A 19120-nucleotide genomic window follows, 5' to 3' on the forward strand; every position below is an offset into this window, starting at 1 on the left:
CTCGGCGTTCTGATTCCCAAGGATTTCTGTGCAAAAAGCGGTACATTTAATTTTCAGCACCTTTTTCCTGTAACTTACCAAAATGAGCCAAGCAAGAGTTTAGTATACATTCTGAGTATAATAAAAGTGTCAAACACTAATTCTTGTCAAAAATAAAATAAAATTTATGAATAACTAACTGAAATACCTTGCATTTTTCCTCAATGCAGAAATATAAAGAAAATGCAGAAATAAATAAATCAATGCAGAAATAAATAAATGAAGGCAGAAACAAAATTATACAGGCTACAAGTGTACCTTAGAACACTTCTTTAGTGTGGTAGATCTTGAAGCATGGTAATGCGCAAAGTGGCACGTCACAATCTGGGCAGTAAGTGCGGGTCTCCTTCCGCATCTTTTTGCCATCCTTGTCCTTCTTATTGCAGCAAACAACGCACCTTCTTGTAGGGTTTGCTTTCTGTGGGGTCGGTGGCAAGTACTCCACAAAGTGTCTCCCTGAAAGCCGTGCCGGATTCACGACATATGATGCCCTGCGCCCCGGTCTAGATGTTGACTCTGGTGCGGGGTACTTCGTGCAGATTGCTTCCGTCAGCTGCCAGACAAAGTCATGGTGGGGTACAGGCCTTACACACCTTTTCTTGTAGAGCACATAGCCATTCCACAAGCACTGCTCAAGTAAGTGGCGGAAAATTTTTTTATAATATTTCCGCTGCTGCTTGCGGACAGCCGGATAGAAAGTCATGGCTCCATCAGCCCTGTCCACACCCCCCATAGTGTTGTTATAATCCAGTATGGCTTTGGGTTTATCCACCTCCTGTTTACTCCTGTTGGTGGTGCGGACAGTCTCGGCATTATGAATAGTGCTGAGGACACAGACATCACGTTTGTCCTTCCACCTTAGAGCCATCATTTTGCCTTTCTGCCAGGCAACGACCTCCCCCTTTTTCAGCTTCCTGGCAGAAAAGGCCGGCGGCAGATTCCGACGGTTAGCCCTCAAGGTACCATAGGCATCGGTTTTATGCTGGACCAGGTAATCAAAAAGTTCAGGGGAGCTGTAGAAATTGTCTGTCGTCAGGCAGTACCCCTGATCCAGCAATGGCTCAATTAGGGTTAGGACAGAGGAGGTGGCACACCCAAACTGGCTGAACTGAGGGGCAAATTTGGTGCCTTTGCCCGTGTAAATTACAGAGTTCCAGATGTACCCGGAGTTGGCCTCACAGAGCATATACGACTTCACCCCAAAGCGTGCCCTTTTTGAGGCAATAAATTGCACCCAGCTCAGTCTCCCCTTATATGCCATGAGGCTTTCGTCAACCGTGATGTCGCGATCTGGAACATACACAGCCTTGAAGTTCGCAACAATCATCTGGTATATGTCCCAAATTTTTTTCAGCTTGGGTGCGGGATGGGTGGCCTCATCAAACTCCTCGTTGTTTCCGAAGTGCAAATACTTCATGATGAGGGTATACCGTGGCTCGGACATAACAGATCCAAAGAAGGGCGTACTGAGGATCTTATTAGTGGTCCAGTACCACTTCTGCAGCGGCTTACCAACAACTCCCTGGAGGATGACGAGCCCCAGGAACACCCAGATGTCGTTGCTGGTCACAGGTTCCCACTTCCTGCTCCGCGAGAACCTGGGTAGAGAAGATCCCTGCTGATGTTGCGCTGCATAGCGATTCGTCTCCTCAACAATCTTGCGGATGACGTCATCAGTCAGGAAGAGCTCCAGAAAGGACAGCGGACTCTCGTCGCACGCGATCTTCTGCCCGGGTGCCCCTGTGAAGGGGAACCTGGGTGGCGGAGCTTGAGTGGGGCTCCCCAGCTCACACCAGGTGCGTGCGACCGTCACTGGCTCCTCGGCTTCCTCATCACTGGTCTCCGTCTCCGAAGACAGGTTACCGGGAACATCGCTGTCTGTCGATTCCTCTAGGAGCTCGTCTTCGCTGTCGCTTGCCTCGAGGACATCCAACAACTCCTCGTCACGCACACGCCTCCGGGAGGACGAGGCCATGACCCCAAGCAGGGTACGGGGTCACGAGCAGCGACAAAAAAAAAAAACAAAAAAAACCAGCAAAAGCAAACGCACAGGGATCACAGCGTCTTGAAAAAGACGGAAAGCAATACGCAATCTGACAGTAATATGAACGAAGCTAAGGCTGGAAAAAAGCAGTAATCGCACAGAAATCGCACAGAAATCACAGATGCTAGCTGACAACAGACTAACACTGGACGCTGAGGACTCTGAAAGAGGGAGAGCCAGTAACTGTTCAGGGCTTTTATTGAGAGCTGACAGGTGTTTGTGTTTGTGCAAACAACTTTTTGAATTACTGTAGCATGATTGGATTACATAGAGTTTGTGTACCTATGTAATCCAATGATGCAGTCGCCGCGACGGACACTAGGGGGCGCAGGAGCCGGCGTCAGAGGAAGTGGCTGGGCTACGCCATCTTCCCTGACTGCCAGATCTCCGTAGGCTTGCGGAGAGGAGGGGAGCAGGGACCGGAGGATCGGGGGAGCCTGGGGAGCGGGGACCGGAGGATCGGAGGAGCCTGGGGAGCCTGGCGCCGGCGATCAGAGCCAGCAGGAGGGAGAGGGAGAGGGAGCCCCGCAGCAGCCGCAGCAGCACAGAGGAGGCGGCGGAGATCACGCTGTGCACGCTGGTGAGTGGGGACAGCGCTGGACGAGCTGAGCTCGTCCTAAACACTAACAGCAACTTTTTCTTGGACGAGCTCAGCTCGTCCAGAACGCTAGGGTGGTTAAAGCGAATCTGTACTGTAAAATTCTTACAATAAAAAGCATACCATTCTATTCATTATGTTCTCCTGGGCCCCTCTGTGCTGTTTCTGCCACTCCCTGCTGCAATCATGGCTTGTAATTGCCATTTTTATGCAGTGTTTACAAACAGAAGACATAGCAAGTGATACGCTGAGAGTAGCTCAGTGTGTGAGTCATACAGAGTGTGCAGGGGGCCTGGAGAGGGTGTGTATAGCTTCTATCCAATCACAAGCAGCACAGCACATTCCAGCCTGACTGCCTCAGCCCGACAGAGCCGACAGAGGAGAGAAGATTAGATCATATAACAGAGATAATACAGCCACTGTGCAAATAGGAAAGGCTGCAGTAAGACAGAGCACATTAGAACAGCTATAGAAACATATAGGATAGAAGAAATAAGGCTCAAATTTTTGTTACAGAGTCTCTTTAAGGTCCCTTGAACAATGTATAAGGTACCCATCACTTCAGTTACACATCGGCTATAGTATGTAACTAAGCATAGCGATTTTATCGTCATTGGAGTCTTTTGTGCCAGAACATTATAATGAGAGGACTTGGTTCATTAAAAAGAAAATAAGATTTTCCAGCAAACCTCTAATATCCCTCCACATAGAATGACATTATTTATAAATCAGTGTATTAGCATTGGCAAAAAGCTGATCTTCAAGCAAAGCTGAAATGTAAATAAACTTAGGAGATAATAAGGTAATTTTTACTAAATTGCAGTAAAAGTGCTTGCGCAGGGAATGCACAGCAATTTTACTGGTACTTATAGTAGTTACATAGCATGCATTATACAATCAGCACCACCTGCATTACTAGGTAATTCGCCTAATGCTACAGTAACACATGTTACGCTCTTTGCGCTGTGCTAATTGCACAGCTTGTGTTGCGTAACTGGCATAAGGACTGGTAAAATTGCTGTGCACTTGAACTGCCTGTGCATGACAATTTTACTGGGATTCAGTGACTATTTCCCTATTAATTGTATGTGTAGTAGTGGTGGTAAAACTCTTGTTCATTCAGGTTTGATGGCTTCCGAGCATGGACAGCTCTCTTTAACTCACACCACAGATTTTCAATTATATTCAGGTCTGGGGACTGAAATGGCCATTCCAGAAAATTGTACTTGTTCCTCTGCATGAATGCCTTAGTGAATTTCGAGCAGTGTTTAGGGTTGTTGTCTTGTTGACAGATCCAGCCTTGGCGCAGCTTCAGCTTTTTCACTGATTCCTGGACATTGGTCTACAGAATCTGATGATACTGAGTGGAATCCATGCGTCCCTCAACTTTGACAAGATTCCCAGTCCCTGCACTGGCTACATAGCCCCACAGCATGATGGAACCACCACCATATTTTACTGTAGGTAGCAGGTGTTTTTCTCGGAATGCTGTGTTCTTTTCCTCCAAGCATAACTCCCCTTGTTATGTCCAAATAACTCATCAATCCACAGCACTTTACTCCAAAATGAAGCTGGCTTGTCGAAATGTGCTTTAGCATACCTCAAGCAGCTCTATTTGTGCTGTGGGCTTCTTCTGCATCACTCTCGTATAAAGCATCTCCTTGTGTAAAGTGTGAATGGTTGATCAATGCACAGTGACTCCATCTGCAGCAAGATGATGTTGAAGGTCTTTGGTGCTGGTCTGTGGGTTGACTCTGACTGTTCTCACCATTCATTGCTTCTGGCTATCCAAGATTTTTCTTGGTCTGCCACTTCGAGCCTTAGCTTGAACGGAGCCTGTGGTCTTCTATTTCCTCAATATGTTCCTAACTGTGGAAACAGACAGCTGAAATCTCTGAGACAGCTTTTTGTATCCCTCCCCTAAACCATGATGGTGAACAATCTTTGTCTTCAGGTCATTTGAGAGTTGTTTTGAGACCCCCATGTTGCTACTCTTCAGAGAAAATTAAATGAGGAAGGAAACTGACAATTGACCCCCTTAAATACTCTTTCTCATACTTGGATTCACCTATGTATGTAGTTCAGGGGTCACTGAGCTTACCAAGCCAATTTGAGTTCCAATAATTAATTCTAAAGGTTTTGGAATCAATAAAATGACAACAGTGACCACATTTATGCACCTGCCTAATTTTATTTAAACAATTATTGCACACTTTCTGTAAATTCAAAGAACTTCATTTCACTTCTCAAATATCACTGTGTGTGTCTCCTATGTGATATATTTAACTGACATTTTTTATCGTAACCACCAACGATTTATACAGGAAAATTATGACGATTAACAAGGTTGCCCAAACTTTCGCTTCCCACTATATATGTGTTTTTTTTCTGGCATAGTATGGCTGACAATGCTGCTTTAAGTAACACTGTTACATTTTAAGTAACATCATGAAAAAAAGTATTATTTATTGTCTATGGTATGTATGGGGAGCAGGTCTGTTTTGGAAGAACAAGTTACTACTCTAAGTGACACAAACCATAATGATGCCTCTGTCTCTATGCCCTGCTTGAAGCTACTTCACAACCTGATTGAAGATGAAGAGCTGCAATACCTGTACTTTAAGGTAACGTGTTTTTTTTCTTTATTTCACTGCTCGATGAAGGAATAGTGGGTTTTGATCTTTGCGGAGTCCAGCTGCACAGTCTGCTGCTCCGAGTAAATGAACCAGAAAAACCTCCTTGCAGCATCTTTCATTTGAGCGTTGCAGTACCTGTTGTCATTATAGCTCACGTTTTATTTCCTTGGCTAATGCGCCTCCAACATAATGAATTCTATTAGCATCTGCCTCCACCACCATTGTAAAAATAATAAGCTATTAAAATAAATCTGTGCTTTTCTGTTTTTTTTGACATTTACAGTATAAGCTATGAAGTCCACACTTGGTAGACACACTTGTGAAATAAACATGCCATCTTGATGCTGCTCATTTATAAAAGCATACATTTGAAAAAAAGGCGCCTGTTTAAAAGGGTGCAGGATAGCGGTAGTAGAATATCTGTAGTTTTACCGATAATCTACGCCATTCATATAGTACAATATCGGAAATATTTATCGATATTTTACTATGACCTAACCTCTCCCTACTCTCACACAGAACCCTCCGCTGGTGGTGCCTAAACCTTAATTCTCTCTGGTGGTGCCTAACTCTTAACCCCCCTCCCCCCCATAGTGTTGCCAAACCCTTAACCCCTCCCTGGTGGTGCCTTACCCTTACCCCCGCCCCCCGGTTGTGCCTAACCCTTAACCCCCCCACGGTGGTGCCTAACCCTTAACCCCCCCACGGTGGTGCCTAACTCTTAACCCCCCTCCCCCCATAGTGTTGCCAAACCCTTAACCCCTCCCTGGTGGTGCCTTACCCTTACCCCCCCACCCCCCCGGTTGTGCCTAACCCTTAACCTTCCTGGCGGTAAGCCCGAGCTGAGCTCGGGCTATGCCGCGCAGGAACATATCTCAGCCCCTGGTGGGGCGATTTTCTTCATTTAAAATGCTGTACGCGCAGCTAACACTTTGCTAGCCGCGCGTACAGCTTGATCGCCGCCGCTCTGCGGCGATCGCCCGCACGCAGCGGCGCAAGAGGACCCCCGCCAGAGCCCTGCGCTGCCCGGACCAATAAGTTCTGGGCAGCGCTATGGGCTGGATCGGAGGCGTCTGACGTCAGGACGTCGCCATGGCGACAGGAGAAGCCAAACAGGGGAGCGCGTTATATACGCGTTCCTTTGTTTGCTATTGATGCCGGCGACGATCGCACTAGAGGGACACATGCGCCCTCTAGTGGTGCTTCATGTAGCTACCACTCTGGTAGCTTTACATGAAACAATTTAAAAAAAAAAAAAAAAAAAAGGATTTTTGCCTTTTTGGCAAAAACAATTAACCGCCAGGAGGGTTAACCCCCCCTTGGTGGTACCTAACCCTTGACCTGGTGAGCAACTAACCTTAAACCGTGTTTAATAGGGCACACAAATTGCAGCTACAAATAGCGGTGGCAAATAGCAGCTACAAATAGCGGTTACATATAGAAAATCTTCTCCAGCTTAATATTGTGTTCACCAACATTTCTGTACAGCCGCTAAAATCAACAGGGGAGATAAACTTGCAGTATTTTCAAATAATTCTTTAAAAAACAAAACCTTATTGCAATGAAAATTGGCTTACGCTCTTCGTGTAAAACAGGAGGTATAGTTATTGTCTTCCTATACAGAATACTGTAGCACTCATAACAGTTAAATCTCCAGTACAAGAGTTTATAAGGTATACCATCACTATTTAAACCATTTTATACATAACAGTCACTGAACATTATCTTTCAGTTTCAGTTGGTGACTGCCTTAACAATATAAAGTCCCGTTGCCTAAGCAGCGTATCTGTCATGTGGCCACCGATCTATTTGTTGTATAGCCCACAAAAATAAGTGAAACTACATGGTGCATTATTTTATGTGCAGTTTTTATAGTGTTCTGCTTTGTAAAATCATTTTATTGGAAACATAAAATGAAAAACAATAGACAAACTACAAAGCAGACGCAAAGCGTTTAGCCACAGTTACAGAGGAACTGTAACCAAGGATTGCACTTCATCCCAATCAGTATCTGATACCCGCTTTCCCATGAGAAATCTTTACCTTTTCTAGATCATCAGAAGAGTCTGTATGCCTGATATTGTGGTAAAACCCCTCCCACAGTGAGATGTCAGGGCCTAGACCCTGACAGTTTCTTGTCTGTGAACCTTGCTGCATTGTGGGAAATAACATGTTTCCCACTGCCAAGCAACAAGTATCTCCCTCTGTGCCTATGTATATCTATAAAAAGGCAACTGTTAGCCTATTGCAATGTTAATGGGTGTGGTTTTAAATCACAGCAGGTGGTGCTGTCTTTATATTCTTAACTGTCAATAGTAAAGATGATGACCTACAGGCTCATAGTGAATCAAACAACATGAAGGAATTAAATGGTGAATATCAATCATTTCTTGATCTCTCTTCTATTTTTTAATTTCTCACTTTGCAGTCTATTGATTTTTTCCCCCTCTTTTCGCTAAAGTTCCACTTAAGGAGGCTGTTCTTTCAGATCTGCGCTGCCTGGGCTCTCCAGCCCGCAATGCAGATCGGGTGCACAGCAGGGCGATCAGACTTCCCCCCCTTTTTCTCCACTTGGGGGATGACCTGCTGGGGGGGGTCTGATCGCCGCCACTCCCTGTGGCCGAGCGGGGGGGGGCCTCTTCAAAGCCCCCCTCCACAGCGTTTTCCGCGTTCCCTACTTCCCCTTACCTCCCTCTCCCTCATTGAGCTGCGCAGGACGGATATCCGTCCTGCGCATTGTAGGATAGGCTTCAGCCTATCAAATGACAATTCCCCGGCCAATCAGAGGCCGGGGATCGCCGATCTGCCTTACGGCGCTGCTGTGCAGCAGCGCCGTATTGATGTGAACAGCGGGGATTTCTTCCCCGCGTGTTTACATTAGGCGTGCGAGCCGCGATCGGCGGCTCGCACACTGTTCACGGAGACAGTCTCCGTGAACTGACATGAAAAGGCTGCTCGAACGACGTATCGGCGTTAGGCGGTCCTTAAGTGGTACTAAATGGTTTTGAGACAGTATAACTACACCCCCAGAGAATTCATCTAAGCTCCAGGGTCGTAGATATATGGATCTCGGCACGATCGCCGATGCCCCTCATGGTCTCGCACGCATTCCCGCATGTTCATGTCACTACCTGTTAGTATACAGATCAGTAAATGAGAACAAAGTTCCCGTACACTGATCTAAGTGCTTGGGATCAATGATATTCACCAGCATCCATGAGCTGCCGGTGGTCATTGACTAAAGTGAAAGTAACACATACACGCATTACATCCTCCTGTGTAGAGATGGCCCGAACTGTTTGCCGGTGAGCAGTATTCTGCGAACATCGGCTGTTCGAATTTGCTGCGAATAGCGAACATTTGGCATGTTTAATCCGCCGCCTATACATAGCCAGCAGACACATGGCAGCCAATCAGCTAGCACCCCTTCCTGGACCACCCACCCCCCTATCAAAAAGCAGTTGTCGTGGCCATATTGGATTAATTCTCTGCTGGCTGCTGACTGTTAGTGAGGGCAGGGACAGACTTGCTGCAGATAGATAGGGAAAGCATTAGCTAGGCCTGTGTCCTTGTTCCTCACTAGCTGTGTACATTTTTTTTGTTGAGTACTGGCATTGCATTTTATTCATAACTGGGGTATTCATACTGTAATGTGTCCAGAAATGCTTTCTGTGTATCTGTCTGTGTTCTGGAGTGTGTGAATTGCCAGAGAATGTTTACTTAATTGTATCAAGTGAGGAATGTAAACACAAGATAATTTTATCTCCAGTTCGGATGCGTCAAGCTTTCCCTGCAGGGAGCTTGCAAGTCCTGTGTTTAACTAGTTGAATGCTGTTCTAGTAAAAAAAATTACTATATAATATGCTGTAAATAATCTTTTAGAGCAAAGAAGAAATGTTGGGTTTCAAACCACTTTAAGTTGCAGGCACAGAATCACTCCAATGCATTATTATTTTACAGTATTCTGATAGTACTATTGCATTTCTCTGTGTGACTGTGAGACACTCCACAGCGGTGCATAATATGATTCCTGCCTATTAGGGTTTAAAACCCAACTTTTGGTGAGACTTTTGGCATGGGTCCCCCTCTGGCATGCCACAGTCCAGGTGTTAGACCCCTTGAAACAACCTTTTCCTCACTTTTGTGGCCAGAAACAGTCTTTGTAGGTTTTAAAATTTGCCCGCTCTTCGAAGTCTATGGTGGTTCACCAGATTCGCCTGTTCACGAACATTTTGCAGAAGTTTGCGAACAAAAAATTCTATGTTCGCGACACCTCTAATAAATATGTCAGCCCCCATATTACCCTTAGTTCAGGTGTTCTTTTATACTGTTAGGCTGGGTTTACCCTGAATCATTTGCTGTCAGTTAAAATGTAATGGACAACTGATGAGAAATAATTTTCCATGTTTCCCATTGCTTCAGTTTGCACCTGTGTTGTAATGCTAATGGATGTAAACTGACCTTTAGGGCCCATTTGCATTTACAAGAATTCTTTACGTTTCCCCGCATGTGAATTCGGACAGGGAAATGCAGCGTATAGAAATCGATAGGATGCCGTCCGATTTGCATGCAGGAAAAAAAATCGCAGCTAACAGGGGTGTGTGTGGTTTATTTTGGCTTCATTACGTCTTGTTTACAGTGTGTAATTTTTTAAATAATTTTTTTTGGCCAGTTTAATAAAAACATACTGTACATGTGATATCACAGCTGAATTTAAAGCACAGCTAAAAGCCCAAAATTGAACAATTCAGCTTCTTTTCTTTTTTTTAAAATATCTTTTTATTGATTTAGCATGATAAACATACATTTCAAATAATATAACTTCAACGCTAAACCTTGTGTACGTTACATCAAAGATTCATCGATAACCGGAGCAAGATTGTAAGCATTATATATCATCTTCTGATCCTAGTAAACATGAAGATGATATGTCGTTCCTTTTCACAAATTATATTTTACTAGAAATCAATTTACCCCTCTCAAGGCCCCGTATCAAACCTCCAGATGTATCTTCTCGTGCACTTCTTTATTTGCATATAACATCTTATATAACCCTTATGAAACATAACTATGCCGGTTGCTACCCCACCCCTTTACTCTTTTATATATTCTTGTGCATTGCTACCCTACCCCCTTCTCAGTTACAGCACAATAAGATTATACTTATATTGAAGATTATTCGATTTCGAGTAACCCCAGGTAACTATTTGCCTTTAAAATACCATGTGGTATCTTCGAAGAATTTTATTAGTTGAACAATTTGGTATCTGGTGAATGTTTTTTTCGATATACCTTTGCCATGTGTTAAAAAATGTTGGTGTAGTTTTGGGTTTCATCCTCTCTAGAGAAAGACGTTCTAGTTGAAGAATATGGTTCATTAATTCTATCACATCTTGCACTTTAGGTATGGAAGAGTCCAAACATTTTTTCATAACCGCCTTTTTGGCTGCCAAAAGCAACAGGCGTTCCCATTTTATGGTTATAGGGGTCTCATCACCCTCTAATTGACCAAGACTATGAAACAGGCAAAATAGGGGGTTAACAGACCTCTGAATATCAGTATATTTTTTGTAAAGTCTAGCCAGAAATTTTGAATAACTACTGCACAATACCACAACATATGATTCAAATCTGGACCAAGGCTTCCACATTTGGGACATTTCAATCCTCCTTCCAAGTCTTGACGGTTATAAGGTTTCTTGATGGGAATATAAGCTCTATATATTATTTTCAGGAACATTTCCCTCCATTCTTCGTTTATCATTGTCTTTCTGACTTCTCCCCAACCTTTCTTGATATTTTCAATGAAATCATCCCTAGGGACTTCTAATAAATCTGCCCATTTATATATTTGGGAAAAATAGTCTTTTCGCTTAGGTTGTGTATCCCTTATGAACGTGTAGATCCCGGATAAGGATTGTTCAAATTTTATTCCAGACATCAAACCGTCAAAACCTGGATGAGTTTTTACCTTGCCTGACCCTCCCATCATTTTCATCACAAAGCTTTTCACTTGACCATAATAAAACTAATGGTTGGAGAGAATTTTGGTATTTAAGACCAAAACCCATGATGGCAAGTCCCCCTCTACATCCAACAGGTACAATTCAGTTTCTATTAGCAATAGGCAGGGGCGTTGCTAGCCCCAAAGATCAGTGGCACATGCTCAGGATCTGTTCTGGGGTGCCCCTGATGTCCCCCAGGCTGAGTAGTGCCTCAATGGTGGGCATGCTGGGAGCTGTGCTGCATCAATCAGAGTTATGCTGGATGCTGTGGTGCCTCTATGGGCGCATATGGGGTGCTGTGGTGCCATGCTAGGAACTGTGATGCCTTTATGGGGGCATGCAGGGAGCTGTGGTGCCTCAATGGGAGGCCCGTGGGAGCATGGGAGGGGGTCCACTAGAAGGTCAGGGAATGCTATAGGGAAACTGACAGGCAACCTGGCAGCAGGCCAGCCTGTCCAGCAGAAAGCCAGACCAGCCAGCACAGAAACCAGGTAACTCTGCCTGATGGTTATATTTAAGTGACACTGCCTATTTGCGTGATATGCTGCATTTTTTTTTATTAATGGAGAGGGGGCCTCATCCAAAATTATGCTGGGCAGGCTATTTAAACTGCTGTTAAGTTCATGTAAATTTTGCTCCACCCATGCCCACACCCACATTCTGGTGCATGGCCACACCCATTTTCCATCTGGAGTGCCTAAACGTGCCCTGGCCTGGACCTCTTAGGATCATAGCAACGCCCCTGGCAATAGGGTTGTAAAAAAAAAAAAAAAAGAATATAAACAGTGTGTAAAAGCAAAGTGGTGGCGGAAATACCTTTTGTAGTGAGCCAAATACTCTTCCCACTGCAGTACACTTTGCTTCCTGTCCTCTATAGATTTAGCTGCTAGATGGGTGTTCCAGTGTGACCATGTGACACCTAAAGCAGGAAATGCAGTAGAACACAGATTACATTACTCAGCATTTCTATAGCACAGTGAAAACTGCTGAGTTGATTCAGAAAACACTTCTCATGAATTATCCCATCTGATGAGCTAAAAACCTTCATGAAATTAACATAAATAATATGCAGTCTGGTTGCTGGTAAAATGCCCAAGTGCAGAAATAACTTACGTCTGAACTGGAGGCTGGAAAAGAGGACCTGTTACACTTGCACTTGGACGTGGCCCTATATTAACACCCTTGAAAAAAACAACCATTAAAAATCACCCTATACTCGACCCAAGTGGATTACATTCCCAAAATGCTTCTGTAATATAAGTATGTTTTCAGAGTAAACAGCTGTAGCAGTGATCTTGCAATACTTAATTAAGATTTTTTTTCTTTTCCTTGAATATTTAACAACAATCTTTTGTACATCACCTAAGGCTATCATTATGGAAATATCTTATAACACATTCTCTTTAATCTTGTATAATTGAACATGTGGTTCAAAAAAATTGCAGTTATTTGAAATTGTAAAAGTTAGGTTATTTAAAAACTATGCTGAATATTAAAAGAGAACCCCTTGACAAAGCATTTATTTTAGTTTTGTATGCAGTAAGGAAGGATTATAATCACTGTCAGTTTTTATTTTTGTTCATGTTTCTGTTGGATAGATTTGTCCTTAAAGAGTACCTTGCGTAAAAATGTCTTTAGTGTGTATGGATAAGCGCTCAGAAACTTGCTGACACATCAATAATCAGTGAAGTTGCAGAAAAAGATAGCCCCCCCCTTCGGGGAAAGACTCACCAGATGTTGCGGCCTTCAGGGCCCGTATTCACTTCCGGGGTATTGGCTACCCCGCAGCCTCACTGGAAATCCGCTTACTGTAAGTTCGGATCTTAATAGAGGTTACATCTAGCTGCCCAAATACTTGATGTAATTCCGATCTCTGTATTTCAAGTAGTCCCGATATCACAGCGGCGGGGGATAAGAGCTAGCTCACTCTACCACTTCCTGTTTCCGGTCTGTCAAGCCCTACTGCCAGTAGGGTGCGTGCTGCACTGCAATGTAGTTCCGTGCGCCAATAAAATCGCACCGGACAGCCTAAAAAGAGATAGGCAACATATAGTGCAGAGAGTAGCGAAATGAGTGGCCACCACTTAGGAATCACTTACTAGAAGCAGAGCTTGTTTATTGCACGTAATAAAACACGTAGACTCCTCTCCCGACTCGAGTTTCGGCTGTATGCCTTCCTCAGGGGGCGTGTGGTTGAACCACACGCCTTGAGAAAGGGGGACCCTGCGAGTCTCCCAAAACAATTGTCGGCTATTTTGTGGATATGATGACTTTCCTACAACTATGGAGTGTTGGTATATTTGAAGAGAGACGTGCAAGTAGTGATTAGTGAATTCCCCCTGACCCTGTCTACTTTTTTGGTACTTAAATGGTGTTGAAGTGTGGTATTTGTGGGAATATTCGCTTGTTCCAAATGCTGGATTTGCACACCAACACTAACTCTAAAATTGATGTGAAGTCCACAATCTCTGGCTTGGGGGCTTCTAAGTTGTGCACTAGGGCTATGGGCCCAGTTTACAAGCATAACCTCCGCCTTCTACCATCTGCCATGATTGTCTTTGTTCGGACTTGCATAAAAAGAAGAACACGGACACCGGGAGTCACTCTGGTGTCTTATCTTAGAATAATCAAGGTATAATAAAGTAAGCAATACATGATACTCACAAGGTCGGGTTGCTATGGGAGTCAACCACTCATACGAATAGCTTGAAGGTAATCAGGTAGTAACTGGAGGTGCCCAAAAATCGTGTATGTGTGCATTCAGACAATATATGAACAAATGATGGTAAGAAGATCCTACCTTCAATAAATGGCTGTCATGTAAGGATAAATGATCTCAACCTTATTGAGCACCTTAAGAAAACAATTTAGTAGACAAGATTAGACTCTGGAGTCCAAGGCTAATCTTGTCTACTAAATAGGCACAATACTTGCCCTGAGGAAGCGGTGTATGACATGAAACGCATTAAAGTGCGCAATCTATATATATATATATATATATATATACATATATATATATATATATAAATATATATATATATATATACATATATATATATATATATATATATATATATATATATATATATATATATAAAATTGGATGTTTATGTGTGTGTGTGTGTGTGTGTATGTATGTGCTGCAATCACTTGAAAGCGCCTTGATCTTATTCAACAAAACTTGGTATATAGATCCCTTACTACCTGGGAAGATATGTTTTGGGGGTCTCGTGTCCCCCCTGCACACCTGGGTGGAGCTAAAAACAGCAAATCAGATTTCACCCATTCCTGTCAATGGAAAAAATGTAAAAGGCTGCCATTCTCACAGTAATCAAGCCAGAGTCTCCACACTTGGCATAGTTGGTCACTTGGTGACCATGGTTACAAATTTAGGAAAAGTGGGCGGAGCATAAAACAGCCAATCACATTTCAACCATTTTTTTTCAATGGGAAAATGTAATCTGCAGCCATTCTTAGATTGTTAATTGCAAAGCTTTATAACTTGGCACACTTGGACACTAGGTAAATGGGATTAATATTCAGGAAAGTGGGTGGAGCCTACAACAGCCAATCAAAATTCACCTATTGATTTTCAAGGGGAATATTTAAACTACTGCTATTCTTACACTGGTAATGGCAGATGCTTCAAATTACTACAGTCGGTCATTGGGTGACTAGGGTTCAAATTAATGAAAGGGGGCCTAGCCACAAACAGCCAGGTTTCTTTGCTGGATAAACTGCTTCCATTCACACATTTTTGAAGCCAGGAACCCGAAAGCTCACAAACTTGGTCATGGAGTGACTGTGTGTCAAGATTACAAAAACTGGGTGGAACCAAAAACAAATTTTACTGGGAGTGGTAATCATCCAAGGTTCACCAGATCAAGTTCCACAAGTATTAACAGATATTGTATATGAAAAACAACAAAGTGAGTACTGTAATGATCTGCTCTGCTGTCTGCACAGGCAGACAGCTTTTTGACCATTTTGTAGGTCTGAGTGCTGCAGGTCCCTGGAAAGGAGACCTGTCTTCATTCTGCAACTTGCTGAGCCGCTGCTCTGGTGAGGAATTTGCATCCACTTGGCATGCAAATTGCTTAGCTGCTTCCTTTGATGGCGTGCAGTATAAATACCATTTCCTCCCAGAATCCTTCGCTGGTCATGATGGTTTGTTCCTGCTAACTTACCTGGAGTCTCCTCCTTTGCTAATTGTTTGCTAAGATTATCTTAGAGTAATTCCTTGGGAGTGCACTAGCATTCCTTCTAGCGTAGTCAGGTTGTATTATCTGTTTTGCCTTGTACTGTCTATCTGTTGCGATTGTCTTGTCGCCAGCGGCGGTCGACAGGAAATCGTTCTGTCTGTTGGGATCGCATTCGCCCTATCGGTAGAGGCGGTAGGTTCCTTCTGTATACTGCCTTAGGGGTGCAAGCCAGAGCAGCGGTTGCTACTGGTAGCCCCATCTGTCTGTCTGTTTGGATCGCATTCGCCCTAGCGGTAGTGGCGGTGGTTCCTTCTGTATTCTGCCTTAGGGTTGCAAACCAGAGCAGCGGTTGCTACTGGTAGCCCCATCTGTCTGTCTGTCCGGATCGCATTCGCCCTAGCGGTAGTGGCGGTGGTTCCTTCTGTACTCTGTCTGGGAGTGTAGGCCAGAGCTGCGGTTGCTACTGGTTACTCCTTCTGTCTGTCTTGTCTGGAACGAACGCTTGCTGTAGGCTCGGTGAGGTAACCGTTTACCAAGCGTTCGCGTTCTCTATTCGTTTTCGTGTTGCATTGGTTAGTTAGAGTTGGCGTGTTTTGTCTCTGTTGCGCTTTTCGTGCGGAGACCGCGCCATTAGCGTGCTTTGTCGCTTTTACGCTTTTCTCGCGTGGCGACCGCGCTTAGCGAGTGCGTTTGTTATTTTTCTTGGTGTTCTGATCATTGTCATTTGTTGTGTCCTTCTTGCTACACTTGTGCTCTGTCTTTATTCGGTCTTGTGTCACTGTTGGCAATCGCCACTCTTGCGATTGCGTTCCCACTTGGTTTCCGCTGTTGTGTGTTCACCGTCTCCGGGTGGCGACTAGACACACATACATTCTGTCGCTGTGCTCACTTTCTCTCTCTGAGGGCTATCTTGCCCTGCATTGTTGCAATTCGTACAATTCCCACCTGGCATCTGTGGCAGTGTAGAGGGGTTGTTCCTCTGCACTCCACAGCTCCATCTGCCGGTGGGAATTTCCCTCTACAAGTGCATTGCACCAAAGCTGGGTTCTGCCGTTTTATATGCTTGTGGAGGACCTCCGCAGTGTCAGCGCACATCTTGTGTGCTGACCACGTAGATAATTCCACAATCGTTACAAGTACTAAGTACAGACTGCTTTATTCTTAAAAATGTTGATGTCATAATCAATAAGATATTAACCACTTCCCTACCACGCTATTTTGTGCTGATCGGTGCTGCGTGGGCTCTCCAGCCCGCAGCACCGATCAGCTAGCAGCCAGGCCGATCAGACTTCCCCCCTTTTTTCCCCACTAGGGGGATGTCCTGCTGGGGGGGTCTGATCGCCGCCGGCTGCTTGCGCTTGCGGGGGGGGGGCTCTTCAAAGCCCCCCTCCGCAGCGCTTCCTGGCCTCCTTCCCCTTCCCTCGCTCTCCCTCCCCCTGTGAGCGGCGCAGGACGGATTTCCGTCCTGCGCCTGATGGGATAGGCTTTAGCCTATCAGATGACGGTGATCCCCGGCCAATCAGAGGCCGGGGATCGCCGATCTCCTCTACGGCGCTGCTGCGCAGCAGCGCCGTATACATGTAAACACCGGGGAAGGTCTTCCCCGTGTGTTTACATTTACCCTGCGAGCCGCCGATCGGCTCGCAGGGTGTTCACGGAGACACCCTCCGTGAGCTGACATGGATGGTATACACTTCAGGATTCAGGGGCGTGTATATACGCTCCGAGAATCCGGAAGTGGTTAAAATAGACTCAACACTTACATGTGGGGCCCATGCATTGGGAATCCAGATATTAAAATGCATGAGTGGGTTAACCAGACAGTGGAAAATGTCTATAGGTGCCACCCATCTCATTCCCGGCAGGTTTCGCAAACTTGTGTCATTCCCTGATTACCATCATTGACTGCATTTTCACTACATTTTTGGTGATCTCCTAGCTCCCATAGACTATTGCTAGGCAACAACTTACGTTCTGTAATGTAAGTTGAAACTAGGCTGAGACAACACAGGCCTTTCCCAAAGACTGTGATGTGTGTCTAAGAGAGAAACACCATTCTACGTATGGAAGATAATGCTGAGCAATACATTTAGATTTAGGTGGCCTTAAAACAACTATAACGAGTCATAAATCTGTGCACGGTAGATTATGGCATGGATCGCTTTGCTGTTTGGTCATTAATGAGGAGGACCACTATCGTGAAAAATTGTAAAATTTAAATACATGAAAACACTTAAAATGTACATTTCTCCCAGAGTAAAATGAGCTATACATTACTTTTTCCCCATATTGCTGTCACTTACAGTAGGTAGTAGAAATCTGACAGAACTGACAGGTTTTGGATTAGCTTATCTCCTCATGGATTATCAGGGTTTTCATTATTTTCAAAAGCACATAGTGAATGGTCGTTACTTATGGCAACTGCCAGAATAGTGTGCAAGCAGGTAGGGGGGCGACCTACTTCTTTGTATGGATCCTTTTCAGAGAGTGCTTTTGTAAAGAATAAATGAAATAGAGAGAATCCCCCGTAAAGAGATGGACTAATCAAAAACCTGTCAGTTTTGTCAGTTTTCTACTAACTACTGTAAATAATAACAACATAGGATAAAAGTAATGTATGGCTCATTTTACTCTGGAAGAAACACACTTCTTATTTGTATGTGTTTTATCATGTATTTTAAATTTTACGATTTTTACGATAGTGGTCCTTTAAAAAAAAAAATTGCATCTCTTGATCTCCTTAAATAAAAAGACTCCTCAGCATAATTATATCAGTGTAAACCTGTAAACCACTCATTACATTTTGCTTAAATGCTATTTATCCCGAAGCTCTTGAATCCTATTGCACTCACCCTCCGAGGATTTCACTCTTGATGAGAATTAAAGGCAGAAGGTTAATTATGTCACTTGTTGACAGTCTAATCATTGCGCTAACTAATACCAGGTGCTGCCGAGACTGATTGAGAAGAACATAGTTTTGAGGCTTAAAAAACAACCTTCCTTCGAGTCACTCAGCCTCGGAAATAATCTTGGGGAAGACAAAACAGATTGCCGGGTTGTAAATACGTGGCAGGCAAAGTGCGGAATATCAATAGTTACAATGTTCATTTACGCCGGCACAAAAATATGGACAGAAATATCAATCATTGCCGACCTCGGAGGATAATAATCTTCCGCTCACTTTTCTCAGCTCCTCGGCTGTTTACAGAAAGTTAAACTGAAGTGGTTTAAAGCTTCCCTAAAGACAGATATAGATATTGCTTTTATGCAGAGCATGAGTAGGATGGCGTCTTGAATATGCAGTGCAGTTTTACTGGTTTAGGGTTGGGATCTTCAAAGGAAGCAGAGACCTGTCACTAATGGATAGTGTTAGTGTACTTTAGCCCAGAGCAAAATAATATATGGTGGTTCGTAGCAGTGGCACTTATGTGGTAAAAGGAAGGGTGAAATATGAAAAATGAATGTGTATTTTCTGCATTTAGGCCTAACGTATTTTTTGGACCATAAGACACACTTTTTCTCCCCAAAAGTGGGGGATAAAATCAGTGAATCTTATCGTCCGAATAATTCATTTCGGACCGGCACAAGGTGTCCCC

This window comes from Hyperolius riggenbachi, chromosome 2 (genome assembly GCF_040937935.1).
Source record: "Hyperolius riggenbachi isolate aHypRig1 chromosome 2, aHypRig1.pri, whole genome shotgun sequence".
In the NCBI taxonomy this organism is placed as follows: domain Eukaryota; kingdom Metazoa; phylum Chordata; class Amphibia; order Anura; family Hyperoliidae; genus Hyperolius; species Hyperolius riggenbachi.